The 26,450-nt window shown below is 41.2% G+C and overlaps 1 protein-coding gene across 4 annotated transcripts in view; it reads left to right on the top strand.

Annotated features, from left to right (window-relative positions):
* Positions 1–26,450, top strand: part of LOC147673925 (death-associated protein kinase 2-like) — a 682,889-nt gene that overhangs the window by 207,414 nt on the left and 449,025 nt on the right. For all 4 annotated transcript variants that reach the window (XM_086945018.1, XM_086945016.1, XM_086945017.1 and 1 more), the window contains exon 3: positions 12,197–12,256. The gene's annotated coding sequence lies outside the window, so the exon portion shown is untranslated. The remainder of the gene's footprint in view (positions 1–12,196; positions 12,257–26,450) is intronic.

Below are 26,450 nucleotides of genomic sequence, written 5' to 3'. Positions count from 1 at the left end.
TTCTGTCATTGATTATCCCATTATCAAATGCTTTATTAATGATGTCTTTCAGTATTTTAGCAAACTGCTCAGTGGGGTTGTAGTCTAAAGGTAGATATATTTCTCTATCCCCAAGATGTCTCTCCACCTCCTGTTCATAGTGTGAAATGTTCATAACTACAATAGCTCCTCCTTTGTCAGCTTTCTGACAAATTATATTAGGATTATTTGCAATTCTACGGAGAGCCTCCATCTGTTTTTGAGTTAAATTATGTTGTCTGGTCTTAGCCTTGAAGCTCAGTTTGACTAGCTCTGATTTCACCAACTTTTCAAACGTATCTAATGTCTTGTGAGACACTGGTGCTTCATATGTGCTATGTGGTGTTAATCCAAGTAATTGATCTTCTCTGGTGTCGTTCTTCTCAGTTACAACATTATCAAAAAAATGCCTCAGTCGTAGCTTTCTCATGAGTTTGTAGAAACTAACTTCCAACTCAAGTCTGTTGGTTTCGGTGGTGGGGACGAATGACATCCCTTTCTGCATTGTTTCAATGGAAATATGATCCAGCTTGGTATTTGAAATGTTTATAACTAGATTATTCATGTTGTTACTTTCTTGGGTTTGTCCTTCTTTTTCTCCGCTGTTACACTTCTGGTATTTGGAGGTTCCTTGTCTTTTCCCTTTGCCCCTCCTGGGTCTTCTTTTTCTTGTTGGCCTTCCTCTAAAAAAGGCTCTTCTCTGCTTGATTGTACCAAGTTCTGCACCAATCCCGAGCTCCCGGCAAGCGGATCCTCTCTTGTTGGTTGTTGTTGAGGTTGTTGCCGGGGTCTGCCCCCCGTTCTGGGTCTTGTGGATTGATCGCTACCAGTCGATGAAGTGTCAGTACCTTGAGATTCTGGCTTATTTTGCCTACGGCGGGCATACACCTCTGCCCAGGTGTATACCTCCCCGAGTTTATAATCCACCGTGTCTCGTCGTAGTTTTCTGATTTTCCTATCATTTACCTCCTGGGTATGCTTTGCCAGTTGGGCATTGATGTCCTCCAATATTTTTGCCCAGTCTTCTGATGTTGTGCTCTTTGTTAGTTCATCAGTTACTATATCTATATCCTTCTGTAGTTCCTCCAAGATAGCTGATAGTTCCTCAATAATTAAAAGGATGAGATCTAAAGAACATTTGTTCAGGATAGCAAACCACCTTTCCTTGAACTTTGGTGAATTTTTGCACAAAGAGGGCTTGAGGGCAATTCTCAAGCCCCTAGGAATTCGAAGTGCTCTGTGGTATTTAACCAATGTACTTGCATGCAGTCTTTGATTGACTGCCCTTTTCGAAAGATAGAGGAGTTGCCTTATGTTCTGCTCTTTGTTCCTATATGATGTAGTCTCTGATGTTTCTTCATGGATTAGTGAGTATATACGAGTCGCCTCTTCAGCTGAGAAGGCGAAAGTATCTGCCCGTTGATCTGTTATGTTGAGAATCTCATCATATTGCATATTTGCTGTAGGTGCTAGGCGAGTGGATCAGGAAAATTGCAACAAAAAAATTATTCACGCCTGCACTCTGGATTTTTCTTTTAGCTTAACAAGTTGTAGCGTGCTCCAGGGTGTACCCTCCCTCAGGGTACTGGTAATCAATGAAAAAGCGTGACCCAAAATTGAGTAACGTCCCCTGGTCACAGCCTAAGCCCCATGGTGAGGGTTGTAGATATTCAAAAAAAGTTTCAAAACCGGTTTCCAGATAGTTCTATGTCTTTTATTCTCTTATCATTTTTCAAAGTTCATTCTTCGTAATAAATCATCCAGACCTTTAAATACATTGATAGTTTGTCCAATGCATTTCGGCTAGGTCATAGCCTTCGTCAGGGACATGTTCTACAAATCAAATAATCACAATTAGAAATTCATCAGAGGCTACATTTCTCATGCAATTTCTCTATCTCATTTAGGCAATCATTAGAGTAATGCTCATAATCCCTCATGCTCGAACTCAAAATATCAAAACAGTAAATATAAATAAATACATTGGAAGCTAGTGGTATATAAAACAGTCATTTTCTCTCTTCTATTCGTGATACGCTAAACATTACGGAGTTTAACAGCCTAATAATCTCTGCAACAAAGACTGTTGAAAGAAACCTCAAAACATAGTTATGCAAAGGGGTTCTCAACCAAGCTCTTTGACCGTTAGAAAATCTTCACAAACGTGTTCGTGTAAACATTCATTAATCCTCTCACACATTTACCAAGTTGGCAAACAGGTTAGCAAAATGTGTAAAACAAAGTCCGACCAAGTGTGAAAAATCCGCGGATGAACCGCGTTCAATAGCAACAGAGCAAAGTTTAGCGCACGCTTACCTAATCTCGGTAAACCCTGTTCTCGAACGCCATTCCCCAACAGGTACTGTCTCCCGACCGAGGTCGGGCGTGTTGGTTAAATCAATTGAGGATTAACAGATATCAAAAACGGACTAGTTCGTAAGGGTAACAAAGTGGCGGCCATGTTTGATTGGGAAATAAACAACGCTGCGTTAAGTGTATGATGGGATACCAATGCAAAATTACGGGTGGATACCACGCCCTAATAACTGTATCAACCAACAACCTTGCGAAATAAATAATAATGATGAAAAAAATTAAATAATAATGATAATAGTCTCACAATTACATGAAGGATCAATATTCTCGGCAGTCAATCAAAATTGTGCAAATACATTCCTATGGTTAGCAAACAGTAGTTACAGGTAGCAACTGAATTCAGTCCGATCATTCATACCCACTGGTTTCAAGGTTCCCAATTTGAAAATCCAAAAGTTTTCTCTCTGTAAAAGAGTTTTGTGGTTGTCTACACCTTCTCGATTATTAGGCTGTTAAACTCCGTAATGTTTAGCGTATCACGAATAGAAGAGAGAAAATGACTGTTTTATATACCACTAGCTTCCAATGTATTTATTTATATTTACTGTTTTGATATTTTGAGTTCGAGCATGAGGGATTATGAGCATTACTCTAATGATTGCCTAAATGAGATAGAGAAATTGCATGAGAAATGTAGCCTCTGATGAATTTCTAATTGTGATTATTTGATTTGTAGAACATGTCCCTGACGAAGGCTATGACCTAGCCGAAATGCATTGGACAAACTATCAATGTATTTAAAGGTCTGGATGATTTATTACGAAGAATGAACTTTGAAAAATAATAAGAGAATAAAAGACATAGAACTATCTGGAAACCGGTTTTGAAACTTTTTTTGAATATCTACAACCCTCACCATGGGGCTTAGGCTGTGACCAGGGGACGTTACTCAATTTTGGGTCACGCTTTTTCATTGATTACCAGTACCCTGAGGGAGGGTACACCCTGGAGCACGCTACAACTTGTTAAGCTAAAAGAAAAATCCAGGGTGCAGGCGTGAATAATTTTTTTGTTGCAATTTTCCTGATCCACTCGCCTAGCACCTACAGCAAATATGCAATATGATGAGATTCTCAACATAACAGATCAACGGGCAGATACTTTCGCCTTCTCAGCTGAAGAGGCGACTCGTATATACTCACTAATCCATGAAGAAACATCAGAGACTACATCATATAGGAACAAAGAGCAGAACATAAGGCAACTCCTCTATCTTTCGAAAAGGGCAGTCAATCAAAGACTGCATGCAAGTACATTGGTTAAATACCACAGAGCACTTCGAATTCCTAGGGGCTTGAGAATTGCCCTCAAGCCCTCTTTGTGCAAAAATTCACCAAAGTTCAAGGAAAGGTGGTTTGCTATCCTGAACAAATGTTCTTTAGATCTCATCCTTTTAATTATTGAGGAACTATCAGCTATCTTGGAGGAACTACAGAAGGATATAGATATAGTAACTGATGAACTAACAAAGAGCACAACATCAGAAGACTGGGCAAAAATATTGGAGGACATCAATGCCCAACTGGCAAAGCATACCCAGGAGGTAAATGATAGGAAAATCAGAAAACTACGACGAGACACGGTGGATTATAAACTCGGGGAGGTATACACCTGGGCAGAGGTGTATGCCCGCCGTAGGCAAAATAAGCCAGAATCTCAAGGTACTGACACTTCATCGACTGGTAGCGATCAATCCACAAGACCCAGAACGGGGGGCAGACCCCGGCAACAACCTCAACAACAACCAACAAGAGAGGATCCGCTTCCCGGGAGCTCGGGATTGGTGCAGAACTTGGTACAATCAAGCAGAGAAGAGCCTTTTTTAGAGGAAGGCCAACAAGAAAAAGAAGACCCAGGAGGGGCAAAGGGAAAAGACAAGGAACCTCCAAATACCAGAAGTGTAACAGCGGAGAAAAAGAAGGACAAATCCAAGAAAGTAACAACATGAATAATCTAGTTATAAACATTTCAAATACCAAGCTGGATCATATTTCCATTGAAACAATGCAGAAAGGGATGTCATTCGTCCCCACCACCGAAACCAACAGACTTGAGTTGGAAGTTAGTTTCTACAAACTCATGAGAAAGCTACGACTGAGGCATTTTTTTGATAATGTTGTAACTGAGAAGAACGACACCAGAGAAGATCAATTACTTGGATTAACACCACATAGCACATATGAAGCACCAGTGTCTCACAAGACATTAGATACGTTTGAAAAGTTGGTGAAATCAGAGCTAGTCAAACTGAGCTTCAAGGCTAAGACCAGACAACATAATTTAACTCAAAAACAGATGGAGGCTCTCCGTAGAATTGCAAATAATCCTAATATAATTTGTCAGAAAGCTGACAAAGGAGGAGCTATTGTAGTTATGAACATTTCACACTATGAACAGGAGGTGGAGAGACATCTTGGGGATAGAGAAATATATCTACCTTTAGACTACAACCCCACTGAGCAGTTTGCTAAAATACTGAAAGACATCATTAATAAAGCATTTGATAATGGGATAATCAATGACAGAACAAAAAAATTCTTGAGCATCAATCATCCTAGGAGTCCGGTAATATATATGTTACCGAAAATTCATAAAGACCTGGAGCACCCTCCATTTCGGCCCATAGTGTCGACGGTTGGAAGCATACATCAACCAGTAGGGCAATTATTGGATAGATATCTACAATTCAACGTGATGAGGATGAAGACGTTTGTAAAGGATACAACCCACTTTTTGGAAAAACTAGGCATGGTTCAGATTGAAGAGAACGAACAGATCATACTATGTAGTATGGATGTCAAATCTCTCTACACATCCATCCCCCATCAAGATGGGATTGAAGCAATTGAACAGGCTCTACTTAATACAGAGATGGAACTGGATTTCAAGTTGTTCCTTATGGAGCTTTTACAATTCACTCTACTACACAGTTACTTCAGATGGAAAGAGCAGTTCTATCTGCAACTGACTGGAACTGCTATGGGAAACTCGGCAGCTCCTGTCTATGCGAATCTTTATATGGAGTATTTCGAAACCATTCACATCCTAAATCAAGAACCTTGGAAATCAAAGACTAAAACCATACTAAGGTACATTGATGATATGTTCATAATATGGACTGGTCTTGAATCGGAATTAAAGGACGCCATTCACGAGTTGAATACTCGTGATGGACGCATTCAATTTACATCAGAGATGAACACTAACAAAATCACATTTCTAGACGTTGAAGTACGCAGGAAAGGATCTCACTTTGAAACAGATATTTATCGCAAAATGACGGATCGCAATAATCTATTGCATCACAACAGTTTTCACAATGATCCTTTGAAAAAGCATTTACCTTACTCCCAAATGTTAAGAGTGAAAAGAATTGTGTCATCACCTACAATGGCAGAAACCAGAATCATGGAGATGGAAACAAGATTTAAAATGAGAGGATATCCGCAGAAAGTATTGGAGAATGCCAAATCCAGATGTGCGCAAAAAACCAGGAATGATCTTCTGATGCAGGCCATTAAGAAGGAAAACACTCGAGTTGTGGTTGTATCTAAATACACAACAAAAAGTAAACCATTTAAGAACATTATCCTGAAGCATTGGCCAATATTGTCTCAAGAGACAGATTTCAACGAGATCTTCAAGGAACCACCGCTATTTGCATATCAAAGAGGAATAAATTTGGGCAATATGATTAAACATAAGGCGGAGAACATCAGTGAAACCTACCATGGAACATTGCCATGTCACAATTGCAGTCATTGTAACTGCATAATTAAAGGAAACAACATCACACATCCGAGCAAAGGATATAAAATAAAATTAAAGGTATCTGCAACATGCGATTCAATGAATGTTGTCTACTTGTTGAAATGTCCATGTGGACAAGGATATGTGGGCAAAACCGAGAGAAAGATGAAGACCAGGCTCAATGAACATAAATCCAACATTCGCAATAGACACATAAAATCATCAGTAGCCAACCACTTCTTAGAAGCTTCACATAATATCAGCCAACTAAAATACACTATCCTGGAAGTGGTTAAAAAACGAGAAGGTGTAGACAACCACAAAACTCTTTTACAGAGAGAAAACTTTTGGATTTTCAAATTGGGAACCTTGAAACCAGTGGGTATGAATGATCGGACTGAATTCAGTTGCTACCTGTAACTACTGTTTGCTAACCATAGGAATGTATTTGCACAATTTTGATTGACTGCCGAGAATATTGATCCTTCATGTAATTGTGAGACTATTATCATTATTATTTAATTTTTTTCATCATTATTATTTATTTCGCAAGGTTGTTGGTTGATACAGTTATTAGGGCGTGGTATCCACCCGTAATTTTGCATTGGTATCCCATCATACACTTAACGCAGCGTTGTTTATTTCCCAATCAAACATGGCCGCCACTTTGTTACCCTTACGAACTAGTCCGTTTTTGATATCTGTTAATCCTCAATTGATTTAACCAACACGCCCGACCTCGGTCGGGAGACAGTACCTGTTGGGGAATGGCGTTCGAGAACAGGGTTTACCGAGATTAGGTAAGCGTGCGCTAAACTTTGCTCTGTTGCTATTGAACGCGGTTCATCCGCGGATTTTTCACACTTGGTCGGACTTTGTTTTACACATTTTGCTAACCTGTTTGCCAACTTGGTAAATGTGTGAGAGGATTAATGAATGTTTACACGAACACGTTTGTGAAGATTTTCTAACGGTCAAAGAGCTTGGTTGAGAACCCCTTTGCATAACTATGTTTTGAGGTTTCTTTCAACAGTCTTTGTTGCAGAGATTATTAGGCTGTTAAACTCCGTAATGTTTAGCATATCACGAATAGAAGAGAGAAAATGACTGTTTTATATACCACTAGCTTCCAATGTATTTATTTATATTGACTGTTTTGATATTTTGAGTTCGAGCATGAGGGATTATGAGCATTACTCTAATGATTGCCTAAATGAGATAGAGAAATTGCATGAGAAATGTAGCCTCTGATGAATTTCTAATTGTGATTATTTGATTTGTAGAACATGTCCCTGACGAAGGCTATGACCTAGCCGAAATGCATTGGACAAACTATCAATGTATTTAAAGGTCTGGATGATTTATTACGAAGAATGAACTTTGAAAAATGATAAGAGAATAAAAGACATAGAACTATCTGGAAACCGGTTTTGAAACTTTTTTTGAATATCTACAACCCTCACCATGGGGCTTAGGCTGTGACCAGGGGACGTTACTCAATTTTGGGTCACGCTTTTTCATTGATTACCAGTACCCTGAGGGAGGGTACACCCTGGAGCACGCTACAACTTGTTAAGCTAAAAGAAAAATCCAGAGTGCAGGCGTGAATAATTTTTTTGTTCCAAACCAAACATTGTCACCACATAATCAAATGGACACACAGGCAGCGCACTCCGAACCAAACCTTGTTACCACATAAACAAATGGACACATTGGGAGTGTGCTCCAAACCAAACCTTGTCACTACATAATCAAATGGACAGACAGGCAGCACACTCCGAACCAAACATTGTCACCACATAATCAAATGGACACATTGGCAGTGCGCTCTGAACCAAACATTGTTACCACATAACCAAATGGGCACACAGGAAGTGCACTCCGAACCAAACATTGTCACCAAATAATTAAATGTACACATAGGCAGCGCACTCCGAACCAAACATTGTCACCACATAATCAAATGGACACACAGGCAGCGCGCCTCCGAACCAAACGTTGTCACGACGTAATCAAATAGTCACACAGGCAGTGCGCTCCGAACCAAACATTGTCACCACGTAATCAAATAGTCACACAGACAGCACGCTCTGAACCAAACGTTGTTGGCAGTGCGCTCCAAAACAAACTTGGCCACTGGAGACAAGATAGCCTGGCTGATGAGGGTTATGAACCCGAAACCGGTCCCAGGATGCTTGTTTCCCGTCCAGGGAAGACATGGCTTGGCAGTTCGGGCTGGACTGTTCCCATGAGGCACAGTGTCAGACTGATTGGCATATGTCCATGTCTGAACTGGGGGGTGGAGTGAGCTAAAGAATGACGATGGATTAAACCCAGATCAGTTGACTGGGGGTGAGTGTTTGATTTGCTCAAACGCTCCGTCCATCATCTCCTTTGGTTTTGCTAATTTTGCCCTAGGTTGGCAGGGTATGCCCAGACGTGGGTCCCTTGCTCACTTGGCCACTGGATACAAGATAGCCTGGCTGATGAGGGTTATAAACCCGAAACCAGTCCCAGGATGCTTGTTTCCAGTCTAGGGAAGACTTGACTTGGCAGTTCGGGCTGGACTGTTCCCAGGAGTCACAGTGTCAGACTGAAGTGCATATGGCCATGTCTGAACCGGGGTGGCGGAGTGAGCTAAAGAATGATGGATTAAACCCAGATCAGTTGACTGGGGGTGAGTGCTTGCAATAATCAACACTCCATCCATTCGAAACAAACGGCACCACATAATCAAATGGAAACACAGGAAGTGCATTACGAACCAAACATTGTCACCAAATAATCAAATGTACACATAGGTAGCGCACTCCGAACAAAACATTGTTATTTTGGGGATAGCACACGTGACACATAATCCTGCTCATTTATGACAATCTGATGCACTTGTTAATTCTTCTTGTCAGTACCTACTGAAGAACAATAGTAATAATATATTTTAATATAAAAAAGGTAGCCTGGAATATATACAGTCATCATTCGTTTGCATTGAAAGTTCTGAGTCTTGAAGAATCACACACCCAGTCTGTATATCTGCCTATTTTTCGTCTGTAACATTGTCTTCATGAATCTGTCCCTATAACTCTTTCACTTTGTCTCTCTAGCTCTATCTCTGTCTGTTGCTATAACTTCGTATCACCTCTCTCTATCTCTGGTTTTCAAAAGTCTCACATGTGAAAATGGTGTTTAAAACTAAAATTCTACTTGCCTTTTGCTAACACAAACCTCTTTGCCAGATGTCCCACAGTAACTAGTAACAGCCAGTGTTGTGGAATGGTCCAATTGCCCCATCAGTTTGCAGAGCTCTAAGGTTCTGCTTTCAAAGAGTACTGTGTGCGTTCAACCAACCAGTAGTCTCACCCTCAGTGTCTACTGATAAGAAACGTGTCGCCATTGTTGTTACGAAGCACATGTGCTACAAAGGAAGTATTTAATAAACAAGAAATTGACCGATGGCAACCTGTCTTATTCTACAATCTTAAAAATGTATCTGGGATGTCATCAAAGATGTCGTTGCTGGCTCCAAATGCCTTCTCATTTGTCATGAAATTGATAATATTATTTGTGATGTATTAATATGTTCAAAACACCGTGTTATTGACTGTATATTTAAGCAATGTTATCCTATAGGGAGGACAGAGCCTGATGGTTATTGACAGGTGTAGCAAGAGGCACACCAAGCTCTGTCGAGTGCAGTGAATCCAACCCTCAGTTCAAGGTATCATCTGGGATGGAGTAAGATGGCCGGAGATGTAGATGAGGGCGCTGTTCAGTTAGTAAATGGGAGTACCATAGCACTAGAGTACTATTGCTTTCCTAAACTAGTTACATGAAAGACAAGCATGTCATTGTTGTGGTGAGTAGGAATAGCCATATTGTGTCCTGGAGCCTTATGGAGATTCGTTTGAAATGCGTTGGTGTTGATAACCATGAGGGTCCAAACAAGAGACCGCTATTGCTGGGATTACACTAAAGATGGTGGTTCATATTAAGGTGGTTACGCGTACTACAACTTCTGGGATTTGATACATGGTTTCTTAGAGAAAACAGTTTCCACTTAAGCTTTTTTCAGAAAATTATCGATAGTCTTCCCAAAAATTAAAACATGAGCACATTTATTCACACAATTTCCATTTCTTCAACGTCCATTTCAGTAATAAATAGCAAAACATTAGATTTTGTTCTACTGATTTTAGGTTTGGCGTTAGCCAGGACCTTTTGATTTTACTAAAATATGTATAATATGCATCCTATAGGGGTTTTAAGCCACTCGTCGTCATCCATTGGTCCGTTGTTGTGTCATTCACATTTTGCTTCCGCCCACTACAGAAAACAGCATGGGGAAGTGGGTTACCTACTTTAACCACTGGTTAATTTCACTTTGAGTGACTGTGTTTTGGTCTCTCACAAGGAGCTCATGCGCACACAAGCTAGATCCTGTCATTGCTGGTGTTTTTGTTTTTACTTTATACTCAAGGCTCCCAGCTTTTACTGATTGTTGCAGAAAAATAAAAACAAAAAGATATATATTTCCAGTCTGTAGTTACTTTAAAAAATATGGAAAATCAGGCTTCTTTTGAGTGATATACTATGTTATCTTTGCTGAAGACCAGGCCAACAGCTGAATAAATAGATAGCACGTACAGTTAAATAAAACAAAGTACAAAAAGAGAATGAGATATTCTTAAATAACAGCACATGTCAACATATATTCGAAATATAATGCTAATATTTACCGGTGGCTGTACTTTTTTGTTATATTTGGCAGTTTGATTTGTTAAAATGCAGCAGGCAAAGTATGAGGGCAAGTTTATCAGTTATATAAACATGGAGAAATATGATTTTATGTGTCATTTATTCACAAAACGTGTAAAAGAGTTGAATAATACAGATAAAACGACCCAAAAAATAATTATAGATAAAACAGAATACCATAAAACCGGAAGTCCCAATTATAAATCCTTTAGTGTTTGTTGCCTTTGTGCTTAGAGCCTATTGTGATAGCAGGACACTTGTGATGCACAATCCTTTTTTATCAGACTAAATGTACTGCCTATGCTGTTGTAAATTCTTTTTGGAGAGTTCTGCTTTTCTGACTGCTGCTTTTTCACGGCATTCCTGATTGTGTCCATTTGTAACTGTTCTGTATTAAGTTAGAATTTTTCTTTCTTTCTTTCTTTCTTTCTTTCTTTCTTTCTTTCTTTCTTTCTTTCTTTCTTTTTTTCTTTCTTTTTTTCTTTCTTTCTTTCTTTCTTTCTTTCTTTCTAGCCCATATTCTTACTTTCTTTTTCCTTTATTTCACTCTTTCCTTCTTGCCTATATTCTTTCTTTCTTTGTTTCTTGTTTCTTAAAAGCAATAGGTTTGCAGCCAGCGCCAGACTGATTGACCTTTTTAGGTCTGTGTTAGCCAAGACCTTTTGATTTTACTAAAAATATGAGTATAACATAGTTACTTATAGGGTTTTCAATGAGACTTCATCCATTAGTCTGTGATTGGTGTCATTCGCATTTTTCTTCAACCCACTCCAGCATGCATTAAGGGCAATGTATCAACCCATTTCAGTTGTTGGCTGACTTCACTATGAGTTACAGCATGCCGCCTTTTCACTAGGAGCAGATCTGCACACAAAGTAGTTAATTCAGTGCTAGGGTGTACTATATTAATGTGTGGCTTTTTTAAACCAATGGACTTTTTTGCATGTAGCACATTTTATATTGATGAGGGCCTGGCATATTCCCAAACAATAAAGTGTTGCAAAAACCATGACAAAACAAAAAGTCCCAGATGCTAGACTTATTGACTTTGCCAATGCTTGCTTATTAAGGCATATGTGAATCCTTGTTTTTCTAATATGAGAGTGAAAGCATGTGTTTGGGAATTTAAAAATAATGTGATACTTCTCCACCTGTCTCCACATTCTCTTACCACAACAGCCATATACTGCTGCTTTGTACATTGCTGCTTTTATTATCTGAAAAAAACAATATTTTTGACAACAAATGGATTTTAGCCTCCATTTTAATCCACTTTTCATGTCTTTCTCTTTTTCAGTGTCTCCTTCCATCCTTGAAACTCTGTTCATGAAAGTGCTCTAGCCAAGATTCATATTTTGTGAGTAATAACTGATATTCTCTACATTAAAAGGATTTTAACATAAATATTTTGTTCCTCTCTACATGTCTTTATGTACACTTATAAATAAGGAGGGAGTCTTCCTTTTTTGTCACTGCAAAGTATTTCTGTGAGCCACTTAAAATAACAGGCATTGAAAAAGCCAATACGTTGAAGTTTGTACTGTGTCATGTTGTCTTTTCCAATGATAGTTTGTCTACTGGAGAACGAGCAAGATAAATACATCTGAAAAATGTGTGTGACTGACAATAATTGTTGCTTACTTTTCTTTTGCATCCATTTTTCAGAAACGTTTGTCATCAATCACTCCCCAGTGATATCTAGCCACTGACAGACCGTAATATAATCCCTCATGCATTCCAATAGAGGTGGAAAGATATGGTGAAACAAGCAGTAAAACAACTGTGACACCAAAATACTCCTGTGGCCTAGTTCGAGATGTCATTTACTAATAGCATGTCAAGTGCAGAAGCTTCCTAGGCAAAAGCAGCCAAAGGTGGGAAAGCTTGGAGCGGCCAAAGTCTGAAGTTCATACTTGTGAAGGGCTCGATGTTTATTAGATCCTGCTCAGCGTTGGTCTTGATGAAGCCCTCTGGACTTGGAAACTTTCCTGGAAGGCATATTTTCCTCAGTGGTGCAAACCAGCAAAGTGTGGCCGGCAGTCCAACATCAACAAATGCAGCTTCAATGATGGTCCCGGTCTCTGACGGTTCTCCAGGCAGAAAGTTGCCAAAAAAATTAAAGTCCCAGTTTTTGCAGTTTGAGGCTGAGAGAAATACTCTCTAATACCAGCCAAGGATCCGGGCCCTGGGGGGGCAAGACTAGGGGGTTATGACTCACTCCTACAGAGACAGGCAGTAGGTTCCAGCGCCCATCCAGTTGGAACGGGTCAACTGGGTAGTTGTGGGGGGAGTTGCCACTGGAAGCTTGTTGTGTCCCTGTTGCTCAAATAGGAGATCATCCAAATGACCTTTGAAGTCACTTCTGGGCTCCAAGGTTCAAGACAAGCAGGTCCAGTCTTCCTTCAGCTTTCAGACAGATTAGCAGTCCTCCTGATCTTCACAGGTCCAGGAATGTTCTTAGGAGAAGTCTGGGGCTGTATTTTTTTACCCAGTGGCAGCCTGTGGGTCGAGGGGAAGTCTTTGTCCACTCCCTAAAACCAGTTTCTGTAAGATCTACCCTACTGGGTTTGGTGCTAGGCTAACTAGAGAGGCAAATGGGAGGCAGGTGAAGGTGTGTGCTTCATCTGCCAGGTAGGAATCCTTCAAAGCTCAGGAAGAGGCTGGGCACAGGCCCCCAGGCCATCCTGTCAAGAGAGGAGTACCCCTCCTCACATCTACAGACCTTTGACAACTGTTTGAGAGCAATACACAACCACAGAGGAGCCTTCGGGGGTCAAGGGAGAGCTGGATGCTGGCAGGAAACCCATTTGGTTTTAGGCACGAAAAGGGCAACTTTCTAGAATTGGACTCAACCATTAAGTTGGGCTGTAAGTTACTATTAAAATTAGCGCTTCAGCCATTTCTAGCTATTCCCAAATGGAATTTAGCACTTAATATAAGTAATGTTGTGAACCAGTGTTAAGTGATGGCACAGCCAGATTAACAAACATTAAATTTACAAAAACATTAAACATATATATCCTACTTTTTAAATACCAGGCACTCTGTTCAATGGGCATTCGCTGCCTACCCTAGGGCTCACTTATAGGTATGAAAGAGGAAGGTTTAGGCCCGGCAAAAGGCTTGTCGGGTTGAATTGGCAGTTTAAAACTGTGCACCCAGACAGCAATGGCATGCCTGGAGACATGTTTTGCAGTGACACTTTAGTGGGTGGCACAATGAGTTCTCTGGCCTAGTGGTAGCAGTACATTTACAGGGCCTGGGGGTACATGTGGTACCATAAACTAGGGACTTATTAGTAAATTAAATATGTCAATTTTGGGTATTCCAATTGTAACATGTAGTAGTAGTATACATCTTTATTTGGTTAAAATGTAACCACAAAAGATGCCCAAACTCCATAAACCTTTAAAAACGTATAATAAAAATACATGTTTACATTAAAATAGCAGATAAGACGTACAATAAAACATCCAATGATCGTGACTGCTCATCTGAATCATTGTATATGACACAAATCATTACTGTATCAAGGGCATAAACCATAAGGATTTTAATGATCACCTGACAATTGTACAATCCCCCAATCAAGTTAACAATCATTATTATAAGCCAAACATCATGAGAAAATGCAAAAAGCCCCAAAATGGCAGGACTACCCTATTAACCCCAAGCCCTCTCACAACTTGATTACACCGTTTAGAAAATTAGCAACACGCACACTAGTGGGGATATCCCTGGCCATCATCAGGTGTAACATAACAGGTCTTGCTTGTGTAAAATGTACATTTTTAAAATGGGGTAATAAAAAGCGTTTTATTGGTAGAGAGAAATGGGGACAGAACAAAACAGAGTGCTCAAGAGTTTGTGCAGAAAGATTGTCACAGAAGCAAGGGCTCAATGTACCTGAAGCAGCTCTTCAGGAAACGAATAAAATCAAACGTGAGTAGAGTACTATGGTCAGCAAAAGTGGGTTAGCAAAAGAATGCGAAAATCGAGGCGAAAACCACTCAAAAGATGGTCCTTTCCAGCAATAAACATAGTGATTTTCTGACTCTGTGGCTTAATTGGCTCTAGGTAGATGACTATGAGCATGAAAGTATGTCCAGACACTAAAGCACTAGCCACTCACATGTGCTTGAAAAACCAAAGCAGTAGTGGCAATAAACACAATTCCAAAAGAAGACATTGCACAAACACCTAGCAGGCATTCAACAAGCCATAATGTTGGCTACTTTCATGCTCACAAAAGCACTTCAAACTTGACAATGCAGACACAAGCATCCAACTACAAAGTAATTGGACCGCACGTCTAACAAGCAGGATGGCACAGATACGCCCAAATATGCAATTATCAATTTCAAGCCCATCAGCTCTAGCTACCGTGAAACGTCACAATGACACATACACACACACATTCGCAAAACCGGCCCCCACCCTTGCGGCGCACCGGGGGATTGCCCAGTGTCTGCAACGGCCAGTCCGGGCCTGGCGTCTGGCAAGTCTTGCTGGCACTCGCAGGCAGGGGGCAAACCTCGCTGGGCTCGCAGGCAGCCAGCAAATCTCACCGATGCTCGCAAGTGCTTGAAAAAACCTGACTCGAGGGCGCCAACCGAAAATAAATTTCGCTATGTTGCGGAATGAGGAATTTATCAGGAACTCCGCATTTTCTGTGGAATGTGGAGCTCCCGAATTCTGCAAATTCCGTGAGCGGAGTGGAATTTAACACCTAGGCCTACCCATTTCTAGGAAATCAGAAGGATAAAAGATAGCAATGGTTCTGCTAGGATTAGTTGCTGTGATCTTTTGTTACTCACAGATCTCTGCAGCAATTATCCTACCCACTGAATTACTGTTCCATGGTAATGTTTATCAGCGCTATAAAGTAACCACAATGAGACACATAGCACTTTACTAATGTAAACTAATGAATGGTATATGCTCACAGCTGCTTATATGTTCAGAATAAAACGGGGCTCCCCGCTCTACCGTTATTCCTTGTGACACAATGAAGTCGCTGCTATTCAAATCCTGTCTGTGCGTGTAGCAACTCTACACTAATTGTTTTTTCGCCCATGGAGTCAGCCAAGTGTACATTTCCTTCTGTTGAGATTTATTGCTGATAGCAGCTCTCTTTTTTCCTGGGATTGGCACTTATACACTGTTCTTTCCTTCCTCCGGCTCAACTGCTCCTGGTCCCTTGGCAGCAATAAAAGTTGTGGACAAGAAAGACCCACCATAACGTCGAGCTGTAGGGGGCGCTGCTCGAGGAGCTTGTGCGTTAACTGGCCAGGCCTAGGGACGGAGTGTGCGTGCACAGTCCGCGCGGAGGGCCTTGGAACAGCAGCTCTTTCATAGCAGTCCACGAAGTGCGAGAACCACTGGGCCCCGACGTGTCTGTGGGCGCAGGCCGCAGGGCTTAACTTTTAAAAAAAAATGTTCTTAAATAGCGAAAGGTCCCAAAGTGTTTAGCAGGAGTTCTCCGCCGTCTCTGACGAAAGCCACAGGTACGGAATACCAAGGATGTCTGCTCTTGATTCTGCCCACTGCCACTTTCCTCCAGTACCCAACACTTCATTTCATGTCTCTTCATTTCACTCTCGCAGCTTCTTTTTCGCTCCTGTTTTCTCCATTGGTTTCTATTTACCTCTCTGTCTCTTCCTCAATAGTTTTATTTTCTTCTGTCTCTTCCTCTTCCTCTGGGTCATAGTCTGATGATGAAAAATAGGTCCTAATCCACAAAAATGAGTGGCACTATAAACAAGGTAGAAATTAAGCACTGAAGGTGTTTAGCTGGGCTACAGATAAAGGCAGAAGTTAAGGGGCCATCAGGCCTCCTTTTGATCAAGTATCAGACTGTAGGCGGCCTGGAACCTCACACCTGCATGCAAATGCAACAGAGAGGATACAAAAGCACGCAGTGTGTTATCTCTTGACAGGTAATTAAGAGAGGCATGCTTTTCTTTTTACTTTGTTCAGTCCCTACTGTATATAAGTGCATGCACTTTAAGAATATCAGATGATTTGCCTGTCCCAGTATTTACACAAATAACAATTTAACTAGCACTATTTTATTTCTTTGATAGCACTACTTATTCCAATACAGTGTTAGAGCGTTTTACATAACATACACATTATCCAGTCAAAATAAATCACGTAAGTGTGCAAATCAAGTACAAGATGTGTTACATAAGACAGTCAGGGTTGCAAGGTGTAGGAGTCAAATGCCCTTCATAGCTCACTGTGGTCTACTTGAAGGATTACAATTTATGAACTGCAAGTGACAAAAGGATCTCTGTGTTCAAAGCAGTAATCCACTTACCTATCTACATAAAATTTAAATCTGCGATCTGCATGTTACATGATGTGCTTTGCTTTGCAGGAAACACATTTTTTTAAAACATATTTTATTGCATTTTTAGTTGGTAAATGTTATATCATACACATCAGAACATATCAGAACACTATAGCATAATTAAGTGGCACATTTATGCTCATAATATTGCATAAGATAGATGCACCCCATGTGTTTTTTACGAGACCATGAATAACAAACCCGAAGAAGATAGCAACAAAATAGAGGTTCAACAATCCCCAAACGCCCCGTGCCCAACCCCCCAAGAACAGTGGGTGATTGTTTTGCAGGAGACAACTTAATCTTCTATACTACTTTGATTAAAATTTGGGACTACAAAAAAACACAGATCTCACCAACAAATGCGTTAACCTCCTGAGTTATCTCACCATTATAATTATTCCCTGAGATTTTCTGGGCACCTCTGCAGCAAATGTCTTAACTCAAAAAAATATTTTAAAATGCAGACTTTGCAAACAATTAAGCTAAACAGATCTACTACCATGGTTTTCCTTTTTGCCAATTTCTGTGTTGCAGCGTTTGATAAAAAAAATGATTAATTGAGGGCCAGATTTTGCGTCAGGATTGCACCACTTTTCTGGCGCAATCCGACTCCAAATCTAATTTGTTACATATCAAAATGCACTTACATTTTACTCATTATACACCTGAAAAATATATGTGTGAGATCTTAGTATCCGATATCACTTCTTGGGATGTCACTTTCTGTGATGCCACGTGGAATGTCATGCGTCATGTGCCGTGATGGCATGCATCATGATGTCACTTGCATACTGCCTACATTGATCAGTCCTCCCGCTTTGTTTTATATGACTTGTGCCCTGGCCAGGAGGAATCTCACTGCTAGCTGAATGGCTAGGTCAATACGGCTTAGCCCAACCCAATATCAGCAGGAAGCGAGGGGAAGGGCAACATGGGAGTGTAATCAAAAGGTCAGTGTTACAAAATGGCCACTACATTACTCTAACTTACAGCACTGCAACAAGCTCCCATTAGAAGTGAAACAAGTTGCAACAAATAGTCTCAAAACAGGCTTTATTATGGCACAGGGAATGTGAGAACTCTAATAGCAAAATGCCCTGTTGCCTGGGGTTCTGAAACTTCTTGTACCATAGATATTAGGAATGTACCAGTAGATTTAAGTGCTCCATTTGTATACTTAATTATTGCTCATATATTCCCATGAATAAGGAGCCAATTTTATGTATTTTAGAACTAACTTTGTAAACCTACTTTATAGAAGCACAAACCCTTCCTGAATTTGGTTTCTGTGACGTTATCAAAAGGCATTAAGTGATTTGTAATGTGGTCTCACTGGCTGTTTGGTGTCTGTGCATAGTTTACACAATAACACTAACAGAAATGAAAAACATTTGATTTAAATTTGTAAAATCTATAGTTCTTTAATTAAATATTTCATTTTCGTTTAAAAAAAGCATGATTACATAATTAATAGGCTACCAAGTGATGAGCAATAGCATGCTGTTTCAAATGAGCAGAAGTGTTATATTTCACACATTGAAAAAAATACATATGGAAGCTTTTTGCTAAATTCAAAGATCCTCATTTTGACTAAACTTATTTCAAGCTGAATTTAGATACATATCTATACAGCTTGGTAATTTTGAAGATTTTGCCGCTGTATGTGAAAGCCACAAAATATTTTTTGCATCTGAAAGTCAACTTAGATGAGCTTTACCTCAACAATTTCTTATTTCTTACTTCCCAATGTATTACTTTTAAAGTGTTACTATTCAAAAAAATAGTGTTTAAAGATTTGACTCGAGAAAGGAACTTTGTAAAAGAAGAACATAGAAAAGGGTCAGGAAAATAAAAAAGTCAGCCGTAAAAATAATGTGGTAAGGAAGTAGAAAGTGAGCTACAGTGGTTTACCCCAAACAAATACAAAAAGAAAGAAAACAAAAACTACCAAAAATAAAAACAAAAGCCAGCAAGGGGAACAAGGTGAAAAAAGATAAAAAGGCAAGCTAAAAGAAAAAATACAGGTTATGATGGCTTATCCTGGGAGTAAAAAAAATGGGAAGTGACAAAAGACAAAAAAAAGGATTAAGAAAATTATGAGATCGCAAAGGAAATAAATGAACTTTTTAGAGATTTGGGAAGAGACACAAAAGAAAAAATTGAGCAGCAAAAAATTCGAACTAATGCAATTGGGAATGTGCAATTTCCAAGTTATGAGACACATTTCTTGGATGGGTAAAGTTACATTTGCAGTCCAAACCCTAAATCCGGATTAAAAAAATTAGGATATGATGGTTTTCCCTGTCACAAATTCCATGTTCTGCTGTGGAAATGTTAGGGAAACTGGCGATGTGCACTTGATCTGAAGCCATTCCTCTTACCCTAAAGCAAGATGACCCTGAAGTTACCATGTCAGCCCTGTACCATGGGGTAGGGAATATGGGAAGGAGAGAGAGAGTCACCAATCCAGATTTGAAGATATTGTGTCTCAGTGCCCAACAGTGTTGAAACAGATGTACCTAATGTGCCCAATGTACGATAGTTCATTTCCCACTGATTAACTTAAATTAATTTTTCATTCAAGGTATGCCATATTTTATATGTAGTCACCTTAAGGTGAAAGACCGAAAAAAGATACAGAATATTTATTTTTAGCAATACCTTTGACCTCGCCCCTACTCTCACTCACCCCACCCCCTTTGTGCACATCATCACAGTTCCCATTCTTTTTTAAGGCACTTACACCACTACTTTTTTTTTGTAAAATAGACCACTACTTTTAAGGAACCCGTGGGGATCTGTCATGGAGAAAAATAGCAAAGTTAAGGAAGTGCTACTACATGGTGCGAACTATAATGACAAGTGACAAGCCAATGCAAATACATAACATTGCCAGACACTGACCAAAATGAAATTGCACTTCTTTACAGTGTCACTACCGATGATGATTTGGACGTGACCTTGCAAAGTAAAAATAGAAAACTAGGTTTTGCTGCCTACCCGCGCCCTTAATCTCTGCCCTCCCAGACATGCCCCAGTCAGGCACCTATGCCAAGTACTTCTAGCAAAGTTTGCTTGCCCTTTCCTCTGTCTGTAATTAATGTGTGCTGAGTCTGTGAAGCCCCACAACTTGCCTTGACAAGTTAGTGGGGACCATTTAAGGTTCCCTCACGATTATTACATGGATTAAACACCTTACAACTAGATGGTTCCTTAGTACAAATCCTAAACAGAGTATTCACTTAGCAGATTTTCGGTAACAGTAAACTATACGTAAAGATGGGAAAGTTGGAACTTGGAAGCTGGCCTTGCAAAATGCTTGTGACATCCACAATGTCAGAAATCTTTGCATATTCAGAAACATTTTGTCTTCAAAACTATAAACCTGAAAACGCATGTAAAGTTACTCCCACAAAAGTCTGCTAAAAGAGTGCAAAAGTGAATGGAGCATTTCTGACTTTTATAAGTTTTTTGCGATTCTGGGTCCATGTATCTGAAAGACTAGGGGCCCAATTCAAAGTTTGTATGACAGACGAAAGGCAGTCAGGTAGCCAAGGTCTTTATGTCCGCCACCCTGCCTTTACACTGCCTGTCAAATTTAGAGTTCACTGTTGTCCCTGTGGTACATCTATGGGTTTGTATGAACCACTGTCACAACAGTTAATACAAAGCCATTTAAAAGTTTGGGGTCCATCCATCCTTGGTGAAGGACGCCTACACCAAACTTTTAAAAGTTCCTACTTTTCCAAAAATAAACTCCCAAAGCGGGAGTTTGTTTTTGGAAAAGTAAAAACCGAATAGCGTCCAAACCATGGAATATTTTGGCCATGATGTGGGGGTAATTATTGATTTTCACTCACCCCCATGGCCAGAGCATTCTTGGTGGTGCTGGACAATAAAAAAACCTGTACGACCCCCACTCTAAATAGGGCAGAAGGTCGGATGGCTTACTTCCGATGGTCGGAGGAAAGTTTACAGAATAGAGCAAACTTTACCCCGTCAGCGTAAGCCTGGCAGTGCGCCTGCATCAAAATCGGGGCGGTGGACAAAAGAGTGTGGTGGACAGAGTACTCTGTCGCCATTGCAACAAAGTACCATGTCCAATAAACTAAATCCCACCGAAGGGGCTAATTCTCAAAAGCTTTTAAAATGGCAGAAAAAGGTAAACAGAGTACCCTTTATTGTATTGTCAATTTGTCACAAGCCTTTGTCAATTAGGCCTGAAAGGTCCAACTCCCTATTCGTACAAATACAAAGAAAGTCTTTTCTATTTTTACTAAAAGTATATAAATGTTGTCTGTTTTCCTCTTAATTGGCGTTTCAGATGGTTTTAGGCCAATTCACAAAATCACGCAAGAGTATGTAAAAGAGTACCACAGGGTTACTACTTTATGTACTCCAAAAATCTGTTCGTAAATAGGCCCCTGAGTTTCTGAAGACATACCCAACAATAAAAATCTGTTGGGATAAAGAAATGCTCAATTGAAAATTTAGCTCTTGGGCACTTCATTTTTTTTTTTTAAAGAATGCAGTGTGGAGAGGAGCAGTCAACACCACAACAGTGAGGGGGGATAGGGGAATGGAATCAAAAAGGAGAGGAGGGGGTTTAAAAAGGAGCATTAAAAAAAGACAGACTTAGATGGGGTAGGGGGAAGATATGGATGGGCCGGTGGAGAAGAGAGTGATACAAAAAATGCATGGGCATGGACTTTCGGGGGGGGGCAGCACTTGAGGGAGAAAGCAATAAAACACATGCACACCCAAGAAGCGCTGAAATAAAAATAAAAAAGTAGTCTCCTCAATATAAGCAGTGGAAGGATACCATTCATCCAATCAAAAGGATGGCAAGGGAGAGACCGAAATGAATATGAAAGAAAACCAATTAATAAGAAGCAAGCAAATGAGGCTAATAGCAAAGCCAGTGATTGACAATGGGTTGTCCTTAAGCCCTTATTCAATGTTGGTACTGTCCACATTAGGTCTTTGACAATTGACCTATAATGTCATCTCAAGTCAAGACCTAAAAATGAAGTCTTCTCATGCTGATGTGGCCGCCTGACTGGACAGGTCACCCGATCAAACCAACTGTGTCCTCCACAACATCAGACCCTCCCAAGCAGCTTGAGGAGAAGATCAGGGCTTCTCTTTCTGCAGAGAACCTCCTAAATCTCCATTGCCAGCAGGACTGCCGTATTTTATTGGGATCGTACCAACGTGTCTCAGTAGGGCTACCATACTTTTAGAATAACAACGTGAGCACAAGCCACTTATATATATTTTCTGCATTTTACACATTTTGTTAATTCAGTTGTGTTTTTCTCAGCTGTGCCCTTAAATTTCTTTGATCATGCTTCGGGCCTAACGTCACACAAGAACCTCAAGAAAATAACATCTCCATCGAAACTCTGCTGTATCACTAAGTTTACCTAAAACTGGAGACTAGATGGCAGATGCAGAAGCTTAAAGCCAGGAGGCTAGGCACAAAAATGGAACTAGCAGAGGATTTCAAAGAAAGAAAGCTGATCTTCTGCACGAGGCAATCACCAGGGTTTCAGTGGGGCAGGCAATGGCCAGAGGCAAGTGGTGGGAATACAGCATGTCATACAAGAGAGGAGTTTCCTAATGTCGATGCCACCTACTGTGTGCAATACTGATCTGTCCTTCCTGGAATAAAAACTGTGAAACACACTGAAAATTCAGACGTACTTTAAGACTCTGCCCAGGTGTAAATTGCTGACATTTAGTAAGAGCAACATTGGAGGCCCTTCGTTGGAAACCACAGAAACCAAGATTTATCATCAGCGGTTGTATGTCACAATTTTGCGGTTGAAATATGTTTCTGAAAAAAAGATCAAATCCTTTATATATCGAATGCCACTATATCAGGGTGAGCATATATAGGGAAGTATAGATTTACTTTTCTTAACTACACATATATTTGTCTGTCAATATTTGCGTGGGTCGATATTAAAATCTCAGGGCCATATTTATAATTATTTCATGCAACGCAGCAATACACCTTTCGTTTTTTTATGGAGTTTTGTATAGTGCAAACTTGACCCGGAGGTATTGGGTATCCGAGCAGTTTACATGAGCACCAGTTGCGTTACATGAGGACACCTTCATTTTTGTTAGACATGGGGAGATTAAGTGATTTGCCCAGAATCACAGGATGTTGCACGTCTTTGCTGAGACTCGAACCCGGTTCCCCAGATTAGAGGTCAACCGCCCTTGCTGTTAGGCCAAGTACTATCCTGAGTGAAAGGGAGAGGGCAGAAATGCGCCATATCTATCAAAATATGGCACATTCCTGCTCTCTTCCTGTGCTGGCTCACAATCAGCTGCCTAGCGCCAACGCAGGCTCCCTTCTGCAATGGTGCTAGGGTGCCTGCGTTGCTGACAGGAATGCTTTTGTGCAGGAATAGACACTTTCCTGAACAAAAACATTTCTCTGAGACATTTTTCTCTTTCTTCATGTGCTGCACGCAGCACACATAGAAAGAAGAAAAAACAAGGAGAAATAAAGACACTTCTCATTACTCCTCCCTGGGAAGATGCAGCATTTTGACACATGCCCAGGTTTACAAGTCTGGGTAATTCGCCAAAATCCATGAGTGGATGTATGAACACCACGGAACCCCTTCCTGGGGCAGAGTAACGCAAGGCAGCGACTTGAGCTGCCTTGTACCACTCCATCTTTGCCAAGCCATGCAGGGCCACGCAAGGTGGTCTTGCGTGGCAGCTTGGTAAATATTGTTCTAGGTTTTGCGTAGGCCTTTGCTTGCTGCAAGGGTGCCACAAAAATGTTATAAATATGTCCATCAATATTGTGACTCCACACCACTCAGAGTGCTTGATAAGGCGGCAGTCGAAATAGTGAAGTTGATCATTTTGCAGGTCATATTTTGACCACATTATTGTGATATGACAACTCATCGGAACACTTACCACAGAACGCATTGCCTTTTATATAAGTGGCTAGTCTAACCAAGCACTCATTCAATCAATCAGGGGTTTGTAAAGCATGAGCTCTTGCCCGTGAGGGTCTCAAGGCACCAGGGGGGGGGGGGGGGGGTGCTGGTCCAGGTCTGGAGGTCCTTCTTGAATTGGGTCAGTGACGCAGATTGCCTGAGGTGGAGGGGCAGGGTTTTCCAGGTCTTGGCAATGAAATAGGAAAAGGAACTTCCTCCGGTTCTGGTCTTGTGGATCCTGGGGACAGAGGCTAGGACACAATGGGCGGAACGGAGTTGTCTGGTGGGAACGAGGAATACGAGACGGTGGTTCAGGTATGCTGGTCCTATGTTGTGGAGAGCTTTGTAGGCATATGTGAGTAGCTTGAAGTTGATTCTCTTGTTAACCATGAGCCAGTGGAGTTGTCAGAAGTGTTGCATAATGTGGCTGTGATGGGGATGTCAAGGACCAGTCTGGTGGCAGCGGTTTGAACATTCTGTAGTTTCTTGAGTTGTTTCTGAATGACGCTGAAGTAGAGTTTGTTGCTGTAGTCGAGTCTGCTGGTGAGTGCGTGGGTGACAGTCTTTCTGGATTCTATGGGGATCCATCTGAATGTCATTCAAAGCAGGTGGAGTGTGTAGAATCAGGCTGAGGAAACTTAGTTGAGTTGGTGGTTCATTGAGAGCGATAAGGCCAGTATGATGCCACGGTTGCGTGCATGGTCCGTATGGGGAGAGGGGTCCCAGACCCGCTGGCCACCAGGAGTCTTCCCAGGCTGAAGGGGCGGGACCCAGGATGAGTACTTCAGTCTTGTCCAAGTTGAGCTTGAGGCAGCTGTCTTTAATCCAGTTGGTGACGGCCCTCATTACACTGTGGAAGTTGGTTCTGGCAGTTGTGGGTTCGTTGGTGAGGTAGAGGATCAGCTGGGCATCTTCGGTGTAGGAGATGATGTTGACGATGGTTCTGATGATGTCTGTGAGGGGCGCATGTAGATGTTGAAGAGGGTGGGGCTCAGTGGAGAACTCTGGGGCACTATGTAGCTGATTTCTGTAGATTCTGAGAGGAACAAAGGTAGTCTGACTCGATGTGTCTGGCCGGTGAGGAAGGAGTGGATCCATCTAGTGCCTGTTGCTGATGCCGGCGTTGTGGAGTCTAGTGATTAGGGTGCGGTGGGAGATGGTGACGAAAGCGGCCAAGAGGTCCAGTAGGATGAGGGCTGTGGTCAAGGAGGAAATTGACGTCAGTGGCGGCAAGGACTGCGGTCTTCATGCTGCGGTTGCTCCAGAAGTTGGATTAGGAGGAGTCTAGGACATGGTTTACTTCACTGTACTCTGAGAGTTGGGCATTGATGGCCTTCTTGATGACTTTGGCTGGGAAGGGGAAGAGGGAGACGGGTCTGAAGTTCTTGAGGTCTGTCGGGTCTGAGGATGGCTTCTTCAGTAGGGCGTGTATCTCAACGTGTTTCCAGTCATTGGGGAAGGTGGCGGTTTTGATGGAGCAGTTGATGGTGCGCAAAACTGAGGGGAGATGGCGGCAGCTGCTCTGTGGAAGATGTGGTAAGGGAAAGGATCTGACAGGACTCCTGAGTGGATGCTCTTCATGGTCTTGAGCGTGTTCTGTGTTGTGAGTGGGGCCCAGCTGAACATGGTCTGTTGGGGTGTGGAGTGGTTGCGTGCGGTGGTGGCAGGTGTAGTGGCAGGGTCTAGGGTACCAAACCTCTCATAGATCTGCCTGATCACGCGGTGGAAGAAGGTGCCAAGTTTTTTGCAGAGGTCTTGGGAGGGTGGAACGTCTGTGGTCTCCCTGTTGGGCCTGGCGAACTCCTTGACGATTGCAAAGAGTTCTTTGCTGTTGTGTGCATTGGTGTTGATACTGTCTTGGAAGGCCATTTTTTGTGATTTTGAGGAGGAAGTGGTATGCATTGATGGAGGATTTGAAGGTTGCGTGGGTTTCCGGGGATTTGTTGTTCCTCCATCTCTTCTCCATCTCGCACTGCATTCCTCAGATTCACATCAGCTCTCTTTAACAGTCACTATAGCCAATTAATTACATCATCATGAGCGAAACGCAGTTTCAACCAGTGGCCTGCAAAAGACTGCAAATCGTCTCTGTTTCCAAAAGGTATGCTATATTTTCTGCTACCTAGCATAAAAACTTGTAAAAGTGTGGAAATGGGGTCATTTGTCGAATCGCTTGATTCTGGGCTGGGTGTCCAGAGTTCAGATCACGTCTGTCCACTTGA

This window comes from Lissotriton vulgaris, chromosome 12 (assembly GCF_964263255.1).
Source record: "Lissotriton vulgaris chromosome 12, aLisVul1.2, whole genome shotgun sequence".
In the NCBI taxonomy this organism is placed as follows: domain Eukaryota; kingdom Metazoa; phylum Chordata; class Amphibia; order Caudata; family Salamandridae; genus Lissotriton; species Lissotriton vulgaris.
The sequence above is the reverse complement of the archived record's forward strand: the minus strand, read 5'-3'. Positions and strand labels throughout refer to the sequence as shown.